This window comes from Pan troglodytes, chromosome X (genome assembly GCF_028858775.2).
Source record: "Pan troglodytes isolate AG18354 chromosome X, NHGRI_mPanTro3-v2.0_pri, whole genome shotgun sequence".
Taxonomy (NCBI): domain Eukaryota; kingdom Metazoa; phylum Chordata; class Mammalia; order Primates; family Hominidae; genus Pan; species Pan troglodytes.
The window spans coordinates 98,774,725-98,794,718 of NC_072421.2; the positions used below are offsets into that span (position 1 = coordinate 98,774,725).

At 42.0% G+C, this 19,994-nt stretch overlaps 1 protein-coding gene across 9 annotated transcripts in view; it reads left to right on the top strand.

Moving 5' to 3' along the window:
* DRP2 (dystrophin related protein 2) overlaps positions 1-19,994 on the top strand; it is a 93,275-nt gene that overhangs the window by 26,671 nt on the left and 46,610 nt on the right. For 4 of the 9 annotated variants that reach the window (XM_063804527.1, XM_063804529.1, XM_063804525.1 and 1 more), the window contains exon 1: positions 11,600-11,984. The exons of 2 other annotated variants lie outside the window; for them this stretch is intronic. The gene's annotated coding sequence lies outside the window, so the exon portion shown is untranslated. Of the gene's footprint in view, positions 1-8,209; positions 8,275-11,599; positions 11,985-16,778; positions 16,882-19,994 lie in introns of those variants that run through there. 3 more of the 9 variants (XM_016943606.4, XM_016943608.4, XM_003317553.5) reach the window with 3 other exon arrangements.

Genomic DNA, 19,994 nt, shown 5'->3' on the forward strand with positions numbered 1-19,994 from the left:
TGAATATGAGAACAATGCACTTGCATACCTCTGCACACTTGCTCATGCTGTTTGCTCAGCCTGGAATGCTCTTCTCTGCCTAGTGACTGGCAGATATCAGCCCCTCTTGCAAGTCTCACAGACGCTATCCCCTTTTGAGGTCAGAATTAATTTCTCAGTTCCTGCGCTATCAGGCTGAGCTTTTCCAAGAGCAGGAAACAGTGATAAAAAGCAGTAGTAATAGTAATAGCAGTAGCTGCAAGCTTTCAGTAAGAGGATATCTTTTGGCTAGCTTGGACAGAAGAAAAGACTAGACAGCGTGGGTGCTTGGTTCGTCTCTGTGGGAGTCAGGAAGTATAATCAGATTCACATGGGTGAAAGAGGCTGTCTTTTTGCTTTCAAGATGAACTACACCTAACCCATCCCACACTATCAAAGGAGAACTCTTTGAGCATGTCTTGCAGAAAAGAAAAATAATCATAGAAAAGTACTTGCCTCTGCCTCATACCTTCCCCTCACTGTGAGCCTTCTTACCCTAAGTGGGAGGCGTGTGGAACTCTGAGGAATCTGGAGAGTGTACCGATACATGGGTTCATAGCTTGTTGATGCTTAGGGTTCATTCTGCTCAGTCTGCCATTGTCCTGCTTCTCTCACAATTAGATTGTTCACAAATGGTTGTTCACCAGCCCACTGTTTCTGAGGTTCAGCCCATTGAGAGCAGAAAACAAAAACAAAACCTTCAAATGGCAAAGGGATTTGAGAGAAAACAGCAGAGCTGATACAGGAATGGCTGATGGTGTTAACCCACTGTGTATATGTCCTTGGGATCCCTGGAAGGACCAGAAATATTTCAGTGGGTTAGTTACTGTTTAAAGACAATGGAATACCAGTCCAACGAGAGACCAGTGCAGCAAAGAATATAAACAGAGAATTTTATACAGTTCTGGCTGCAATCCTATAACAAACAGAAGTACTCACACATGGTTTTATGTCAGTTTGTGAATTGAGTTCAAGAGGCCCTAAATCTAAGTGCTGTATGTAAAATAAAAGCAATTAGTGCAGCTGTTACATTGTATTCTCCAATCTGGAATTAAGTTATGGGCAGAAAATACAGAATATTTTTCCCACTTCAATTTAATCACAGTTTGGAAGCTTATTTGTTGCTTCTTTTGTATCCCTTACAATGTTTGGCACTGCTGTGCACAGAATAGACACTAAATAAACATGAAAGCCAGGAATGAGGTTAAAGATCCCTGCTTGATAGTCATTAGTATAGTCAAAACAGAGTCTCACTGTCACTTCCCACCCTCCCTACATTTCTTTTGAGCCTTGCCCCAGCAGGAGACCCCCAAGACCCTCAAGGTAGTCCTAAATTAATCCTCTCAATAGGCTCATCAGTAGGCTTTTCTCTCTGACATCATTTCCTTTTTTTTTTTTTTTTTTTTGAGACAAAGTCTTGTTCTGTCACCCAGGCTGGAGTGCAGTGGCATGATCTCGGCTCACTGCAACCTCCACCTCCACCTCCCAGGTTCAAGTGATTCTCCTGCCTCAGCCTCCCAAGTAGCTGGGATCACAGGCGCGTGCCACCACGCCCGGCTAATTTTTTGTACTTTTAGTAGAGACAGGGTCTCACCATGTTGGCCAGGCTGGTCTTGAACTTCTGACCTCAGGTGATCCACCTGCCTCGGCCTCCCAAAGTGCTGAGATTACAGGCGTGAGCCACCGTGCCCGGCCACTATTTCCTTTTCTTGGGGTCAGTTGAAGTACCCCAACTCACAGAGCTAATTCCAGAAATAGGGTTGCTGGGAGAAATTGGGGGTAATTTGTTAGGTTCTGGGCTTTGCACCTAAGAATCACGGCCTTAATTCTGTGCTTTATAGTGTGATGGAAAACATTGGTGCTAAGGACTGGGCTTGTTAGCAGGAATCTTTTCCTCTAGAATGGAATGCATTGATATGCAATAGTGTCCTCTTTGGCATTTATATTCTTCTGAAACTTCAGTAATGCAACAAGTCATTCTCTGGCATCCAAGTGTAATTTCTACTTTACCTCCTTGAATCACAACACTTTCTCTACTGCTCTTCTTAGCACATGCTTCTTCCCCAGAACGCTTTCAGCAATGGGCCCATGAAACTGGTGGAAGGTCCCTAAAATTTTACTCCATTATCTATTATGTATTGTTCATTGATCCCTGACAGGTTTGCTCTGATTCAGCATGAATAACAATACTAGCTAACATTTATTGAATACTTACCATGTACCAGGCAATGTGCTAGGCACTTCACATATGCATCTCATTTAATCCTCATACCTACCCTCTGGCAATTTTAGTCTTTTCATTTTACCAAGAGGAAAACTAAAATCAATAAGCAGATAGTAGCATCAGGATTTGAGCCCAGGCAGTCAGCCTTCAGATCCCATGCTGGTAACTACTATGCTAGTACCACTCTTATGTATTAAAATGAGTATGTACTCAATAAATATTTGAATAAATAAATGATTAGAGGGCTCTAATTTCCAAAGGGCTTCCCCAAGGCCTCCCTTAGGCAGGGTCACGTGTTTTTGGCCCATTGCTCTGAGGAAAGTTTAGACAGATGGTTGAGGGCAATTAGGTTGTGCTTGCATTTTCAAGCACAATTGAGTCCCACTTCAGGAAAGTAGAGAGCAGTTCAAAAGTGAAATTGCCTTCTCTGGTCTGTTGAATATGAGTTAGCTGTGCTCTGGCAGCCTGCTTACTCTTAGCTACTCTTAGGAGAAAGGCTTGGGACCTGGGGAGTAGGCATCCCAAACCCACAACCTTAATAGCTAAAGTTTTCTTGTGGGTAGAGTGAGGGTAAGATAGGGAGGACACACAGAACTTCAGTCTGGTAATATTTCCTTTTTAACTATTGGGTCATTTAATCTCTATGTACCTCATTGTCTCCGTTTATGAAGTGGGAGCAATCTCCCTGGCTTGCTTTCTATTTCTGAAGCAAAATACTGAATCAAACTGCTTCTAAGACTAGAAAGGCTCTCCGAAGGTTTAGCTGATTGTAACCATTATCTCCAGAAGCTGGAGTATTCTGATACAAAGAAGTGTAATGGGAATGATTCAGGTAAAATAGTAGATTGGAGAGGGTACAATGTGGAACTGCTGGAGTAGGATTTGCTTATTATTGGTAAGATGGTTGCAATGAGAGATTATTATTTATAACACACCATAGAATTACAAAGCACTTTACAGCTATTCTTCAGTACAGTCCTACAAATTGATATGACTAAAAATAATGAGGCCAGGCCTGAAAGGTTACTCAGTGGGTAGTAAGTATGAATAGTCATTGAAATGAGAAAATGGCAAATATACCTCTCAGGTCCAGCACAGTATATCTCCAAGAGCCCTATTCCCTGCTCTTATAGCTGTTTCCAAGAAGACTCTGGCTTAATGTGGTAGCTGCATAGGGGTAAGGATCTAGGCTGCTTTGGTGATGTTTGGGGCTGCTTAGCACTGTACTTTGGAAGAATTGCATGCCTTAACACCCCTCTGCACTTCCACTGCCTTATTATAGCACTTTTCTCATTCCACTTTGTTTAATAGTTGTTTGAGTAGGTGTCTGCCTCCCCTATTAGACAGAGATTGTGAGTTAGTCATTTTTGAATCTTGCTTTGGTGTTGGAAATGTTTTACACTGAGCAGGCCCTCCCTTATGTGCTTTCCAACCCCAGGAACCTAATTAATTTGACTGATCCCTGTCCTTGATGGCCTAATAATAGGTAGATTAAGCACATGCTTAGGAAACCAGCTAAATAGAGGCATTAAAGATTTTTTTTAAAGATTTGAGTATTGGATATATCTCATTGTGTTACCACACAATGAGATACTACTTTATAACTTCTAGGATGGCTATACTAAAAAAGACAAGTATTGGCAAGAATATGCAGAGATGGGAACCCTTGTACATTGCTGGTGGAGATGCCACTTTGATGAACGGTCTGGCAGTTCCTCAAAAAGTTAAATGCAGAGTTATCATATAACACAGCAATTCCATTCCTAGGTATGTACTTAAAAGAATTGAAAACATATATTCATACAATAAACTTGTACACAAATGTTCATAGCAATAATATTCATAATAGCCAAAGGGTGGAAACACCTAAATGTCCATCAATTGATGGATGGATAAATAAAATGTGGTATATTTATACAATGGAATATTATTCAGCCATACATAGGAATGATGTAGTGAAGCTTGATGATAATATGCTACGTGAAAGAATCCAGACACAAAAGACCACATGTTGTTTGATGTCATTTGTGTAGAATGGCCAGAATAGGAAACTCTATAGAGACAGAAGGTAGATTAGTGGCTGCCTAGGCCTGAGAAGGGACTGGGGGGATATTGGGGGCAACTGATAATGGGTATGGAGTTTTTAGTTTGAGACAGAGTTTCACTCTATCACCCAGGCTGAAGTGCAGTGGTGCAATCATAGCTCACTGCAACCTGGAACTCCTGAACCCAAATGGTCCTCCTCACGCAGCCTCCCGAGTAGCTGGGACTAAAGGCACGAGCCACCATATCTGGCTAATTTTTAAATATTTTTCAGTAGAGACATAGTCTCACTGTGTTACCCAGGCTGGTCTTGAACTCCCAGGCTCAAGCAATCCTCCTGCCTTAGCTTCCCAAGGTGCTCAGATTATACCACACCTGGCTGAATTGTGCACTTTTAAAAAGTGAACCGTATGACAATAAGAAAGAATTGCAGTTGTAATTATGAAAAAGTTCAGATTTTGTTGAATTCTCTCATGCTTATTTTATAGGTTAGTATTATTTATATCTTAAATTATTTATAGGCACTTAGGGTTTGTACCATTATCTATCTCTTTCATTCTTGGGGTTTTTTGTTTGTTTGTTTTTCCTTTTTTTTTTTTTTTTTTAGATGGAGTCTCACTCTGTTGCCCAGGCTGGAGTGCAGTGGTGTGACCTTGGCTCACCACAACCTCCACCTCCCGGGTTCAAGTGATTCTCCTGCCTCAGCCTCTTGAATAGCTGGGACTACAGGTGTGCACCACCATGCCCAGCTATTTTTTGTATTTTCAATTGAGACGGGGTTTCACTATGTTGGCAAGGCTGGTCTCGAACTCCTAACCTCGTGATCTGCCTGCCTTGGCCTCCCAAAGTGCTGGGATTACAGGTGTGAGCCACCACACCCAGCCATCGTTCTTGGGGTTTTAAAATGTCTTACCCTAGCCCTGTTGTACTCTAGCTGTGCATCATACATCATATTGAATCTTTCCTTCTTTGCCTTCCCCTTCAAAATCATTTGCCCTCTATCCCATGCCTGTCTGGTGATTAGAACGAAAGAGACAAACTAATGAGTATAATGTATAGTAACTGAAGATAGCACTTTCATTTTGACAGATGCTTTAACTTGAAGGAAATGATTAATAGGGAATTGCAGGCACCATGGTGGGGCCAGCAGGGGAAGTCATTTTTATTAGTGATAGCATTTCAGTCCTCCTCAAATTATACCAAGTAGGTACCTACTAACTCCACTGACTCCTGTGAGATCGAATTTAAGATTGGATCTAAGGAGGGGGCAATATGGTAGCTCCAAGTTTGACTGGTTATTGTCCTGTATGAGGCATCCTTTTATCACTGACAGAGTCTCGCCTTGAAATTGTCACTTTGCCTCTACCAAGCAAATAAATACCTGCCTTTCTTTTGTGAGACAGATAGAGCTTGCTACTAGATATAAAACAGACAGCTCTTGTTGTTTAGGCCCAGGGTTGCTTTAGATTCTGAAGCAACTTCAGGGTTTAAAGGCATCCCTGAAATGGGTCTCTACCAGTTGGTGGTGAAGGTGCTTGCCACCCATATACGCCAATATGTGCTTTCAAGTGCACCTAGAATTATGAAGTGGTAAGTTCTAGGATGTGTCCTATTTGTAATACTGTGGCCCTGCCTAAAAGTAGGAGAGATGTGGGAAGAGTATCAGCTTTGGAGTCAGGTGGATTTGGGATTGAATCCCAGCTTGCATTTTTTTTTATTAGCTTTATGAATTTGGACAAGTTACTTTTAACATCTCTGAGCTGTAGTCTCCTTGTCTGTAAAGTTGGAAATAATAACCCTTACCTCACTGAATCATTGTGAGCATTGCAGGAGGTAACACTGGCACACAGGTACACTACTTGGCACAGAATACAGTCTCAAAAATGTTAGTTCCCTTCCCCTCTCAATCCAAGTTACAAGCAAGAAGTGAGTGACCATCTTGCCTCAGTATCCTAAACACAATGAAAGTACAAATCAATAGCAGTTCTCTTTAGCCTAGAAAATCAGTAGTTGTTTTCTTTTTCTTTTTCTTTTTTTTTTTTTTGAGATGGAGTTTTGCTCTTTTTGCCCAGGCTGGGGTGAAATGGCATGGTCTTGGCTCACTGCAGCCTCCACCTCCCGGGTTTAAGTGATTCTCCTGCCTCAGCCTCCCAAGTAGCTGGGATTACAGGCAACTGCCACTATGCCTGGCTAATTTTTGTGTTTTCAATAGAGATGGAGTTTCACCATGTTGGCCAGGCTGGTCTTGAACTCCCAACCTCAGGTGATCCACCTCAGCCTCCCAAAGTGCTGGGATTACAGGCGTGAGCCACCGTGCCCAGCCGAAAATCAGTAGTTCTTATTGAATTGTATATGTTTTCTTGGAAGCTCATATGTGAAAGGTTGCTAGTGAATGTGCATATGTCTAGCAGTCTGGGCTAAAAGGAGGATAGGAAGGTTGATAATGTGAAATATAGTGAATAAACCTGAATTGTGTGGTTGGTATGTCTACTTAAAGAAATATAGTATCTGATCTAGCATGGAAACAGGGAGCTAATTACATTCCTGGCACGACGTCCTTAGCTGTTATAGTCTACTCTAGGATGTATGTCCTTTGCATATAGGAAAACCACCAGGACCTTGAAGCAATAGAAATAATAATCTCTTACATTTGAATAACACTTTATAGTTTCAATATATATTCACATCCATTATCCCATTTGAGTCTCAATCCAAATGAGTGAAGTAAACAGGGCAGACAGCTATTATCTCCTATCTGGTGAAGGAAAAATCAAAGCTCAAAAATGTCAGTGACAATTTCGTAGCAAAATTGGGATTAGAACCTTTGTCTTTTGACTCCTAATTCAACATTCTTTCCACTATACCACTTTAACCGTAGCTTGAATGGTTTTGGCCTAAATGGAATATATTTGAAAACATAAATAGAAGTTATGTTATATAACATCCCAGCTGCTGGGTCTGGTTTAGCAGAAGCTTGAAGAACAGCAGAAGAGGGTGGGAGGTAACCAAGTGTGTAAAATGAGTTCCACATTTTCAGATGTTCAACAAAAGCAACAGAGAGTGCTCAGACCATTGACTGGGACAATACTGATTCTTTAACCCTTAGTCTGTTATGGCTTTGCATTATTCCTTATCAACTCCAATGACGAATTCCAGCCTTTTTGACATTGTGCCCCTACATTTTTAACCTGTTCCTCCAACTTAACCTGTTCCTTCAACTTATCTCCCAGCCTCCTGCATCTATATCATACATGGTGAAAATCCCTCCCTCCTACTCTCTGACTCATTCTCTCATCTGAATTCATATTAATCTTGTTCGTCCTGAGACATTTGCCTCTATCTGTTCTTCTAACCCTTTTGGTTTTTCTGCATGGAACCTCAATTCGTTGGAAGCAATCTCTGCTATGTAAATCAAATAATATGGCAGAAGATATTCTGCAAATAATAGCTGGCAAAGATTTATTATTATTCTGCATTTTCTGAGGGATATTTTTTACTTTCCAACCTTACTGAAACATGGGTATTCTTTGCCCTGATGATGCTGCTTCCCTCTAAACTTTCTCCAGTTTGTCCATAACATAGTCTTAAACTGGTTGTGTGTGTGTACGTGAGATGGGACTTTCTTTTTTAAAAAAACTTTATTTATTTGGAGACGAGGTCTCACTATATTGCCCAGGCTGGTCTCAAACTCCTGAGCTCAAGAAATCCTCCTGCCTCAGCCCACCAAAGTGCTGGGATTACAGATGTAAGCCACTGTGCCCGGCCCAAGGGGGTGGGGCTTTCTATAGTGGGGAAACATTCTTCCCACTTCCCAGCTCATCGGAGTCAACATACTTCCTGCTCCTCCCATGTTTTTCGACAGCAGGGAAAGGGAGGCAACCAAAAGATTGCAGAGGAAAGCAAGAGAAGAAACAATGTATAAGAAGTTCCCAGAGGAGATACAGAGAAAATGGCCTGAGGTCATGGGAAGAGGCGTTGACCTTAGGGAGGTAATAAGTGATTTAATTTTGTCTGGAGACGGTAGGAGGGAAAGACTGGAAGACATTCTGAGATAGAGAAGTTTGCAGGGATAACATCCACCTTTTCAGTAAAGCAAGAGAATGGAAGTTATTTGCTGAGCTAGGTGGCCGGGGTTGAGTGGCTGGTAGACATGAACAGAAGTAGTTGTTTTGGTAAACATGGTCAGGGACCAGCAAATAAGGCTGCGGAATGGCAAAACAGCAATGAGAGAATAAGCTATACCACCTCTCTCACCCACAAAGGACAAAAATAGAGTTTATTTCTCCTTTAGCAATGCAGCAAGTAGGCAGACTAGGAAGAATCAATACAAGGAAAGGCCAGTATGAAGAAGATCCATTTGGGGACGAGGCCCACTCTTCCAATGTAAAACCGAGTGGTCCGTTGTTTCCACCCTCACTACCAACTGCTCTACCTCAGGCCCTTATCAGATGAGTACTGCAACTGCTTCCTACCAGGCACCCAGGCTTCCAGCCTTTCCCCGCTCAGATTCATCCTTCGTTTCACTTATCACTCTATTGTATTTGTTTTTAATTAACTGTCTCACCCATTAGGCTATGAGCAACTTGAAGGCAGTCTTCCAGTCTTCTCTGTGCCCCTGGGGTCTAGCACAGAATGTGGAATGTAGTAGACACTCAGTAATGGTTCTTTGAACGAAAACCACTGGAGCGATATTTCTAAAACATAAACCTGATCATGCCACTTGCCTGCTTCAACATTTTAAATGATCCTTAGCATGGTACTCCAGTGCCCCCATGGGCTGATCCCATGTGCTTCCATAGCTTCATCTCCTGCCACCTTCTCCCCTTTCCCACCCATATCCCCGTCTTAAGTTAACCATGCTTAACTAGGACGTGCAGTTCCTCAGCAGGCTGTGTGCTCTAACCTTTGTGCTTTTATACATGCTTTCTCCCTATCTGAAATACCCTAGCAAAGTCCTGTGCAGTGATACCAGGGTGAGCCTTGAACATTCTTCTGCCAGTTACCAAGGTGAAACTAAAGTCAAAGCTTGTGGCCCGACCTACTTTTATCTTTCTTTGGCCTCCTCCGAAAATAGTTGAGCCTAGCCTATGTTCTTGTTGGGCATGTGGTAGCCTGGTGCCGAGGGTGAGTAGTGAGTCAGGTTCCTATGTGTTTTGTATATGTCCGTCACAGTTGTTCTGTGTGTGCCTTCCCAAACTATTTCTCACAATGTTCCCTCTGGTCTTTCTTCTAGCCAGCTCTCCGCTCCAACTCATTCCAAGTCAGTTGTAAAGGACTCTGAGGTCCCTGGTTCTGGATGGATGGTATTGACAAACCCTGTAAGCTTCCACGGCTAGGATGGAGGGCGAGACAGGGTCAGGCCTGGGCTAGGCTAGGTAGCTGAGAAATGTTCTGTTGCGGATGTGTAGGTTGAGAAGCCGGATGTGTTTTCAAAAGCCCCTTCAGAAATCAAAGGCCTTTTCTGCACCTGCATGGGGGCCTGCCTATTGCTATTTGGACCAGATAGGAAGGGCTACTTACACAGCTCTGAAAGCTTGATGACTGGGGCAATTGGTTCCTATGTCGCTTATTTTGAAGAGGAGATCAGGCCATATTTCTAGCCTTTTGCTGAAGCTAGCAACTTAAGTTTTTAAAATTTCGCCTTAAAAGAAAACATATATATACACACTATTTTCTAGCTGAAGGTTTTCAATAATAGTAATGATCATCATGATGACCACAGTTATTAATGATGTATTATATGTATCAAAATTGCTAAAAGAATAGATTTCTAATGTTCTTGCTACAAAAAAAAATGATAAGTTGGTGGGATGATGAATATGTTAATTGGCTGGGCTGAATTTTTCTGCATAGTATACATAGATCAAAACATCACACTGGAGCCCATAAATATATACAATTATTATTTGTCAATTAAAAATAAATAATAAAAATACTCCATAAAAATCACATAATAATTTTAAAATGGAACTTAAAAAAAACAGTAATTCTGGGTCCTTTAGACACTTTGTAAACACTAGTCCTAGATCCTATGTAAATACTAGTCCTAGATCCTATGTAAATATTAGTCCTAGGAAGTATTTTCTTTCTTTCTTTCTTTCTTTTTTTTTCTTTTTTTTGAGACAGAGTCTTGCTCTGTTACCCAGGTTGGGTGCAGTGGTGTGATCTTGGCTCACTGCAACCTCCACCTCCCAGGTTCAAGTGATTCTCCTGCCTCAGCCTCCTGAGTAGATGGGATTACAGGCGCACACCACCACGCCCAGCTAATTTTTTTATTTTTTTAGTAGAGACGGGGGTTTCACCATGTTGGTCAGGCTTGTCTTGAACTCCTGACCTTGTGATCCGCCTGCCTCGGCCTCCCAAAGTGTGGGATTATATAGGCGTGAGCCACCACGCCCGACCCTAGGAAGTATTTTCTAAGTTCCAGTGCCATCAGAGCTTATAAAATTTTTAGAGGCAAATCAGTGAACTTAAGCAACCCACTCCCAACCAGTCTTTGTCTCTCTCCATATACACCCTGTTCCCAGAGATGGAGGGAGGAAAGAAGAAAGCTGCTTTTATCCTTTGCCGTGGCCTGGGACTGCTGGGGCTTTAAATCTTTGTATGTTTGTGTAGGAGGATGAGGATGGGGACTTTCTGACTGCTATTCATCCACCTATTCATTCAATTTACTCATTCAACATATATTTATTAAGTCACCTACTGTGTGCTGGGCACTTGGTAAAGGGATATAATCTTATCTATCCTGCCAGTGGCTTCTCCCAGGTCTCTGAGGGTGTTTGGAGCTCATACCCTCTTCTCTTTAACAAGCGTGACAGTTAAAAGAGTAAGGGCTGGTATGGACAAAAGCAGGAAGGTGCCTGGGGTAGTAGTCATTGAGGGGAGTCATGGAGGAGCTGTATTTTCCTGAATTATTCAAGATCCATTTTGTTTCCCCAATTTGTTGAGGCTTTTTCTACATGTGAGATCTAAGAGGGTGTGAAGATGAGACTTAGGGGTGACTGGCAGACTGTCCTGAGCCCAAAAGTGTACCTTGAGTACCAGTGATGATTCCAGATCACAGTGTTTCAACCCTCAACACAGAAGCAGAATCCTGGACTGGCTACCGAGGGGCCCCTGCCAGCTGCTGGCTCCAAAGTTGGTTTTGTCTGTGGGCTAGATCGGTGTAAGTTGGGGTCCAGGCTGCTCGCTCAGCAGCCTGATTGATCTCCAGGGCTCTTTTGTCTCCTCCTCCCCAGTGGAAGCCTCTCCCCCTCTTCCCCTCTCCCCCTCTCCCCCTCTCTCCCTCTTCCCCCTCTCCTTGTCTCCTTCTCTCCCCCTCTGCTTCTCAGGCTCTTCCGCTTTCCTCCTCTGCTTCTAATGAATTGACATCTCCAAGAGCCGCCACATCTCTGGTAGTTTTACAAAACTGTCCTTGCTCTTCCTGCGTTTGCCCAGTCAAGGGTATTTTTGCCTGAGGTCGGAATGATGCTGTTAGTCCTGGTGATATGATTGCATAGCAACACAGAGCAGCTCTGAGAGGGGAGGAGGAGGAGAAGAAGGAAGACAGGGAAGTGGGAGAGACAGAGGGAGAGTGTGCATACAGCAGCTGTCGGCATCCCTGTCTCAGGGACTTCTTTGCTGATTCACAGAGGCAGCCCAGCCCCGGCCTCCCAGCTTACAGCTGCCGCCTGCTTCTCAGACCTGACGGAATCAGAAGGTAGGCCACAGAAAAATTATTTCCAAGCCTTGGCCTTGTTCAGCTGGCTGAGGGGAAATGACTGAGGGAGGGGAAGCTCCAGAGGTACTGTGTGGCGGGCGAGGGGTGAGGGGAGAGAGGGAAAATGAGTGTGTATGTGTGTGTGTGTGTGTGTGTGTGTGTGTGTGTGTGTACGCGTGCCTGCCTGCGGTCTGCTTGCATGTGCCTTTAGGGGAAAACTTGCATTTAAAAATGCCCACAATAAAGTAGTCACCATTTAGATTCATAAAGAAAAAAAAAAAAAAAGATGCCCAAGAATAGAAACTCAAGCCGATTTGAGCAACTAAGGTCTAAAAATGAATAAGAAGGAGGTACACAGTTTGCTTCTTTGAGAAAAGAGGGGCATTTATTTATTTTAGGTTCTCAATAGCATGCTTTTTGTCCAAGGGTATACTTCTTGGCAGGAGGGAAGCAAAGGTGTGTGGAAAGCCTTGGCTAACAAGGGAGGAGAGAGGAAACATGGGACCTTGGAGCAGGTTCCTGAACAAATGAGTATTCTGGCCAGCAGACAGGACACAGGAGTTCTTTGCTGAAGTAAACCAGGCTCTGACCTAAGAGCCTGGAGCTGAAGGGCTCATCTCATCTCTGTATTTACTTCCTGGCTCTGTTGTTTTTCCTGTGACATTTTTCCCCCTTATCTTCTCCCCTGGTTTCCTTTCTACACCCTGTAATCAGGAGGCATCTTTCTACTCTTGAAAGCATAGCTTGGAGTGGTTTCAAATAGGGCTTGCTTCTCTTGGAGTCCAACACCCTATCACCTTCTGCTCTCACCACCTTTCCCAGCATCGGACCAAGTGCCCCAGCCTAGTAAGTGGGCCTGAGACTATATGGGTAGTTAATGTTTATCCTTCCTTTGGTAGGCAGGTCGAGCCAGGCCTCACAGGTGTTGGGTCTAAGCAGGTGGCAAGGCTGGGATGGGGTGGGGTGGAGTGGGGTAGAGGAGAACGTCAGCAGCAGCTGCTGCCTGCTTCCGTTGAAAGCATGGTGCATGCTGTCTGGAAAAGAACATACTTTTAAAAAATGTTTTCTTTTTGATTGTCAAAAGAACAAAAGCCTTAAAAAAGCTCTATGTCTAGTTCATCTTAATTCCTGACTTTTCCAAAGAATCCTTGTTTCTAGATGAAAGGCCCTCAGGTAAATCACGTTTTAAAAGGCCTGTGGGAACCACAAGCCTCAGGAGATTTTCCTTCTAAGGTTTGCATGGGGAGATGATCCCAGAGAATCTCAGGGCCTTCTAAGGAAACCTCCGTGAAAAGGCAGTGTTGGAAGTGGCAGTGTTGTGTCCTGTTTCTGAAAGAAGACCAAGCCCCTCTGTCTCTGGGTTGGCAGGCCTCTGTCCTGTAGTCTTGCTTTCTGTAAACCATTGCTGGGGGATGAAGGCACATGGAAAGAACTCCTCTTCCTGTGAGATTTGTACTTCTAGGCATTCAGCCTCAGCTAAGTAGCTCTGTGCTCCAGGTCAGATTACCCTTCAAGTCCACCATAAAGGAGGGGAGCATAGCTTGAAGCAATGAATTTAGCAAAGGCCCTGAGCCAGATGCGGAGAGCACATCTGCGATTCAGCCCTTCTAACTATGGATGCTCAGAAGTTTCTGATGTTGGATCTGCCACCATGCCAGCTAGGATGGGGTCTCACTAATGAAGGCCAAGAAGATAGCCTTCTAAACTTCTCAGGGATACACACTCAGAGGAAACCCATTCAGTGGAAATTATACTATGAAATGACATTCCTCCCTTATGAAGGATTCTAAACATGCATCAGCAACAAAAATAGCAAGTGAGATAAATCCTTCTGGGATAGCATTTACCAAACCAATGTTCTATAGAGCCCCATCCTGAGAGAATGTTAATAGATTCTGTTTTAAAATAAGTGTTGGGGGTGTGTGTGTGTGCATGCATGTGTGTGTATTCTGCAGTTCAATTCTTTTTTGGAAATGCTTCTTAACCGAATTCTCATTTTGGAGAGTCACAGTGTATGTAACGCATATTAAAGACTCTGAGAAGTACTGCTGTAAATGAATGTTTAATTTTGTTTAACCCAGTACATCCCAGACTGGTTTGACCAGGGAACACTTTTCTGTATGGAAAACACTTTTTGCCTCTTGCAGATACAGTTTGGGGAACTGCTGCTAAAAAAAAATAATAAAATAAAAAATAAAAAAATAAAAAACTGGAAGAAATCGTCACATGGATAACACTTGTAAAATAATCTAGTCCAACAATGCATTTCTAAACATGAAAAACCCAAGAGGTTAATCATATTGTTTTCCTTCCCATAGCTGATGAGAATCTGGGATTATCTCCTGATTCCCCAGCCCACTGTACCCAACTGCTGCTTCTCTAGCAGGTCCCCTCCTGTGAAACTAGTTCCAGGAAAATGAAGCAGATTTAAGGAATAATCCTTAAATTTTGAGTGCAATATTTACATTTAATACATTTCTTCTAGTATTTTGCTATATGCAAAAATTGTCAACTTTCTTTTCAGCATGGGCTTTGTTGCATTCTTTTAAACAATGTGTTATGAAATATCTTTGTTCATTCAAAAAGGTATAAAAATAATATGGTGAAAATCAGGTTATTCACTGCCCAGCTTAATAAAGAAACATTACCAGTAGAGTTGAAACCTTCTGTCTATTCTCTTTTTTTTTTTTTTTTTTTTTGAGACGGAGTCTCGCTCTGTCGCCCAGGCTGGAGTGCAGTGGCGCGATCTCGGCTCACTGCAAGCTCCGCCTCCCGGGTTCACACCATTCTCCTGCCTCAGCCTCCTGAGTAGCTGGGACTACAGGCGCCCGCTATCACGCCCGGCTAATTTTTTGTATTTTTAGTAGAGACGGGGTTTCACCGTGTTAGCCAGGATGGTCTCGATCTCCTGACCTCGTGATCCGCCCGCCTCGGCCTCCCAAAGTGCTGGGATTACAGGCGTGAGCCACCGCGCCCGGCCAGCCTTCTGTCTATTCTCCATGATTAAAGTTCTCTCTTTCCTTCCAAAGTAACCACTATCCTGGATTTGGTGTTTATTATTCCCATGCATTGATTTATATACTTTTACTACACATGTATATATTTTTAAACAACATATACTACTGCTGTATATGTTTTAAAAGTTTGTATCAGTGGTGTATCATACGTATTCTTCTGCAACATGATTTCTCTTTTCTTTTTTCTCCCCGCCAAGAGACAACATCTTGCACTGTTATCCAGGCTGGAGTGAAGTGGTGTGATCATAGCTCACTGCAGTCTTGAGCTCCTGGGCTGGAGCAATCCTCCAGCCTCACCACCCCCCAGGTGGCACCACCATGCCCAGCTAATTTTTTTTCCTTCATAGAGACAGGGTCCTCCTATGTTGTCCAGGCTGATCTCAAACTCCTGGCCTCATGTAGTCCTCCTGCCTCAGCCTCCCAAAGTGTTGGGATTACAGCCATGAGCCACTGCACCTGGCTTGAAACTTATTTTTTCTATTCAATGTTATATTTGTGAAAAGCATCCATGTTGTAACACGGGTCTCTAGTTTACTCATTTTTTTTCACTATTGTATACTCCTGTAATGACTATACCACACTTTATCTATTCTGCTGTTGATGGACATTTAGGCTATTTCTAGTTTTGAGCAATCACAGAGGTACTGTGATCATTCTTGTGTAGCTATTCTTAGGTGACAATTTCTACTGGGTAAATATCTGGGTGGAATTGTCCCCTTACAGGGTATGTGCATTGTCACCTTTGGGAGATATTGTCAAATCACTGTGCAAAATAGTTTACTAACTTACACTCCCACCATCAGTGTATAAAGGTTTCAGGTTTATTGCATTAATTGGCTCTTAGAGTTTTCTCCCATGGGGATGCATCTCTGATTTTTTAATTGGATAATAAATTTTATTTCTCAAAATTGCTTGACAGCTAAACTTCTCAGGAATACGTTTCCTTGTTTTCATTTGTAAATGAGGGGATTGGCCTAGATGATCTCAAAGGTCCTTTCTAGCTTGAAAATCTGAGTTTCTATGATTTATTCATTAAATCAGGTACATCTGAAGCAGAACCTTGGTTTTTTGGGTGCATTGCAGGAATTATTTTAGGAACTATAACAAAGTTTGTTACCAGTGAAATGTGTATCTTCTCTCTTACTGCCATGCTGTCAGGTAGAAAGCCAGTGGTATGAGAGAAAAGGCAGTTACACAGTGTTACCTTGGATTGGGGAAAGGATTCTGTAGCCCATGGGAAGGGGGTCGCCTTCCCATTGCCCTGTTCTTTACAGAACCTCTACATCTTAGAAGTCTTCCCTATCTCTTGAATTTTTTCTCCCAAGAATAATAAATGTTTGCTGTTGTTTTTTTTTTTTTTTTTTTTTTTTTTTTTTTTTTTTTTTTTTTTTTTTTTGAGATGGAGTCTCGCTATGTCACGCAGGCTAGAGTGCAGTGGCACAATCTCGGCTGGGAGGCTGAGGCAAGATAATCACTTGAACCCAGGAGGCGGAGGTTGCAGTGAGCCGAGATCATGCCACTGCACTCCAGCTGCACTCCAGCCTGGGCGACAGAGCGAGACTCCGTCTCAAAAAAAAAACAAAAAAACCCCCAAAAAACCGGATGTCCAGGCTTCCTTTCTGCACATACACACAGTAGATTTTTTAAAAAATGTTTTTACAAAATTGGAGTTCCACTAAACATGCTATTCTGACATTTGTTTTCTTTGGCCTAAAATATATAACTTTGAAATCTGTCCAAATCAGTGCATATAGATCTACCTCTTTCTTTTTAACAGCTACATAATATTCGCCGTGTGAGTGGCTATCGTAATAGATAACATTTGAATATTTACTAAATGCCAGAAACTATGAATTAACTCCTCTCAACAAAGCTAAGAGGTAGGTCTTTTTGTTATCCCTGTTTCACAGATGTGGGGACTGGAGCACAGTAAGGTTGGGGAGCTTGTCCATATCTGTGCTGATAAGTGGCCAAGGTGCAAGCCAGAGCATCCTGGTTCAGAGCCTATGTCCCAGACAATAATGCTGTGATATGTCTCAGACATACTCTACTCACCAGTCCCCCGCTGGTGGACATTTGAGTGAATGCAGATTTTTGCTATTGCAAACAATACTGCAGCAGACATCTTTGTCCACTTCTGGAGGTCTTTTTGTAACATAGGCTCTTAGATTTCTCTGGTTTCTAGGTGGAAAGAGCTTATTTATTGAAAAAAAAATTTATTGAGCTCTAGGCATTGGGGAGGCTCTGAGCTTAAAATAGGAGACTTGACCAGAATTTCACTTCTCAGATGTCCTGTAAAGGTCACTTAAGTGCTTTTCATGGTTTGCCAGCCTGGTGCTGCCCCAGACCTTAGACTCACTGCATCTTATCTGTTTTTAATTGCTTGTGTCTTTGCCTGGGTAGTGGCATAACTGAGTCAATGCTTGGGCTCGCACCTGGTGGTCTATAGCCAAAAATTGTCTCCATTGTATCCATTGTATGGATACACTTGCCAGGTATCAGTGATTACAATACCTCAGAGCCTGGGTTCTAGAATTTACAGAGGCAGAATAGCATAATGATAAATAACTTGTATTCTGAGACACAACTGCCTGGGTACAAATCCCAGCTCTTCACGATGTATTCACAATATGACTCTGAACAAGTTACTTACCATCTCTGTGCCCCCATTTTCTCATCCACACAATGAGGATAGCAATAGTAACTACTTTATAGGGTTGTTGTAAGGATTAAATGAGTTAATGTATGTAGACTGCTTAGTTAATATATATAAAACACAGAATACAGTTATTATTTATTTGACTATGGAAAAGCTGGCACACGAATCTTTCCATAAAATAGTTGTTGACCTCCTTGTATTTTGGTGGGGAGCGGAGAGGGGGGCGAAGAATTAGCTGTTATTAAATAGGTAATGTGTTCACATGGGTCAAAATTCAAAAAGTACAAAATGATATTTAGTAAAAAATTTTATCTCCTATTGGCAACATGGGGCTTATGTGGTGTGGGGAATAATTCTGTTTCTCAACCTGAGAAGTGATTATATGAATTTACTTTATAATAATTTAATATACTTTACATATATGCTTTATGTACTTTTATAGGTATATTTCTCATTTTGAAAAGGGCAGAAATAGTAGAAATCCCAAAGACATGGGGAGAATTTTTACTGCTCAGTTCCCTTCTCCAATGGTAACAGGCTCTTTTGTATACTTCCAAAGATTTTTTTTTGCATCTATAAGCACATATTTTTAGTATACAAATGTAGACTAACCACCACCTTGATTTTTCTCTTGTTTTCTTTTTACTTAAGGTATATCATAAGAGATCATTTTGTATTGGCATATAAAGAGTTCTTAATTATTTTTTAAGTAGCTGTATAGAATTCCATTGTATGGATACACCATTATTTAATTAGTCCCCTAGTGATAGACGTTTAAGTTTTTGCAATTTTTTTTGCCATTTCAAGCCTTGTTTCAAATGCTGACATTGTACTTATTATTGTACTTGTTTCAAATGCTAACATTGTACATTATTCCACACAAATTTAAGTAGCATATGTTCCTATACATCTCCAGTTTATGGGTGCCTAGCACTGTGTTAAAAATATGTGGGATATAAATAAGTATCAGGTGTGGGTTTTGTCCCCCATGAGCCAACAATCTTGCTTTCATGCTGAAATCCTAATATCTCCCCTGTGTTTTTAAAGCTTTTTATCTCTGCTCAAGAGAAACAATGCCTTCCCACTGAATCCTCCTCAAACAGCCTGTGTATGGCTTTTAGAACCAGGAAGAGTATTTGTAGTAGCAAAAAGCCACAGTTTGGTATCCAGCAGGATCCCTAGGGGAGGGCAGGGAAGGCTTATTGCCACCCAAAAAGCATCCTCCACAACTGCATATGTCAAAATCTTCTCTTTCACCTTAGCTCGAAAGCTTCTTTTTCATAAATACATCCCAAATCCCTCCAACTAGAAGTGAACACTTCCTCCTCTGTGACCTCTTATAGCATAATTTCTGTGTCTTGCTGTCTCAGTCCATTTTCTGTTGCTTATAACAGAATACCTGAAACTGAGTAATTTATAAGAAAAGGAATTTATTTCTTACAGTTATGGAAGCTGAGAAGTCCAAGTTTGAGGGGCTGCATCTGGTGAGAGTCTTCTTGCTGGCATAAACTCTCTGAAGCATCCCAAGATGGCATGGAGTATCACATGGCTAGAGGGCTTAGTGTGCTAGTTCAGATCTCTCTTCCTCTTTTTATAAAGCCATGAATTCTCCTCCCGTGATAACTTATTAATTCATTAATCCATGAGTGGATTAATCCATTCATGAGGGCAAAGCCCTCATCACCTCTTAAAGGCTCCAGCTCTCAATACTGTCACACTGGGGACAGATATTCAAACCACAGCACCCACGTATGGTATGAATAATTTTCCCCGCTAAAATTATCCTTTTTTTTGTTTGTTTATATGTCTTGTTTCCTACATTTGACCAGTGGGGGACCAAGTCTGATTCATCTTCAATCTCTCATAGCCTTTGCAAATTAAAAAGAGGAATAGGAAAAAAATCAGTATGTGCAGATGGTGATTTGAGGTAGGATGGAGCTAGATAGAGGCAGAAGAATCTTTGTGTATAACAAAGAGTACTCGCCCAGGAATCAGGAGGCCCTGGTTCACTTGTGTCTCAACATCTTCATCTGTAAAGTGGGATCTTAATTCTGACTGGGACAACTTTACTAGGTTGTACTGAGGATCATGAAAGACAGCACAACAGACTACAAAGGCATGCTATATGAATACAGAGAATGATAGTGTTTGGTGCTTAGCAACCCTTAAACATTAACACTTGATACATTAGCAAACTAAGGCCTAGAGAGGCAATATGACTTGAGGTCACAGTCAGGGGCAAAGTCTCAAAAGAGCAGAGGATAGTCATTTTAGGACCAGAAGAAATCTATTCCTTTTCTGCCTGTGTTAGGATTAGAAGGTCTGAATTCTCTG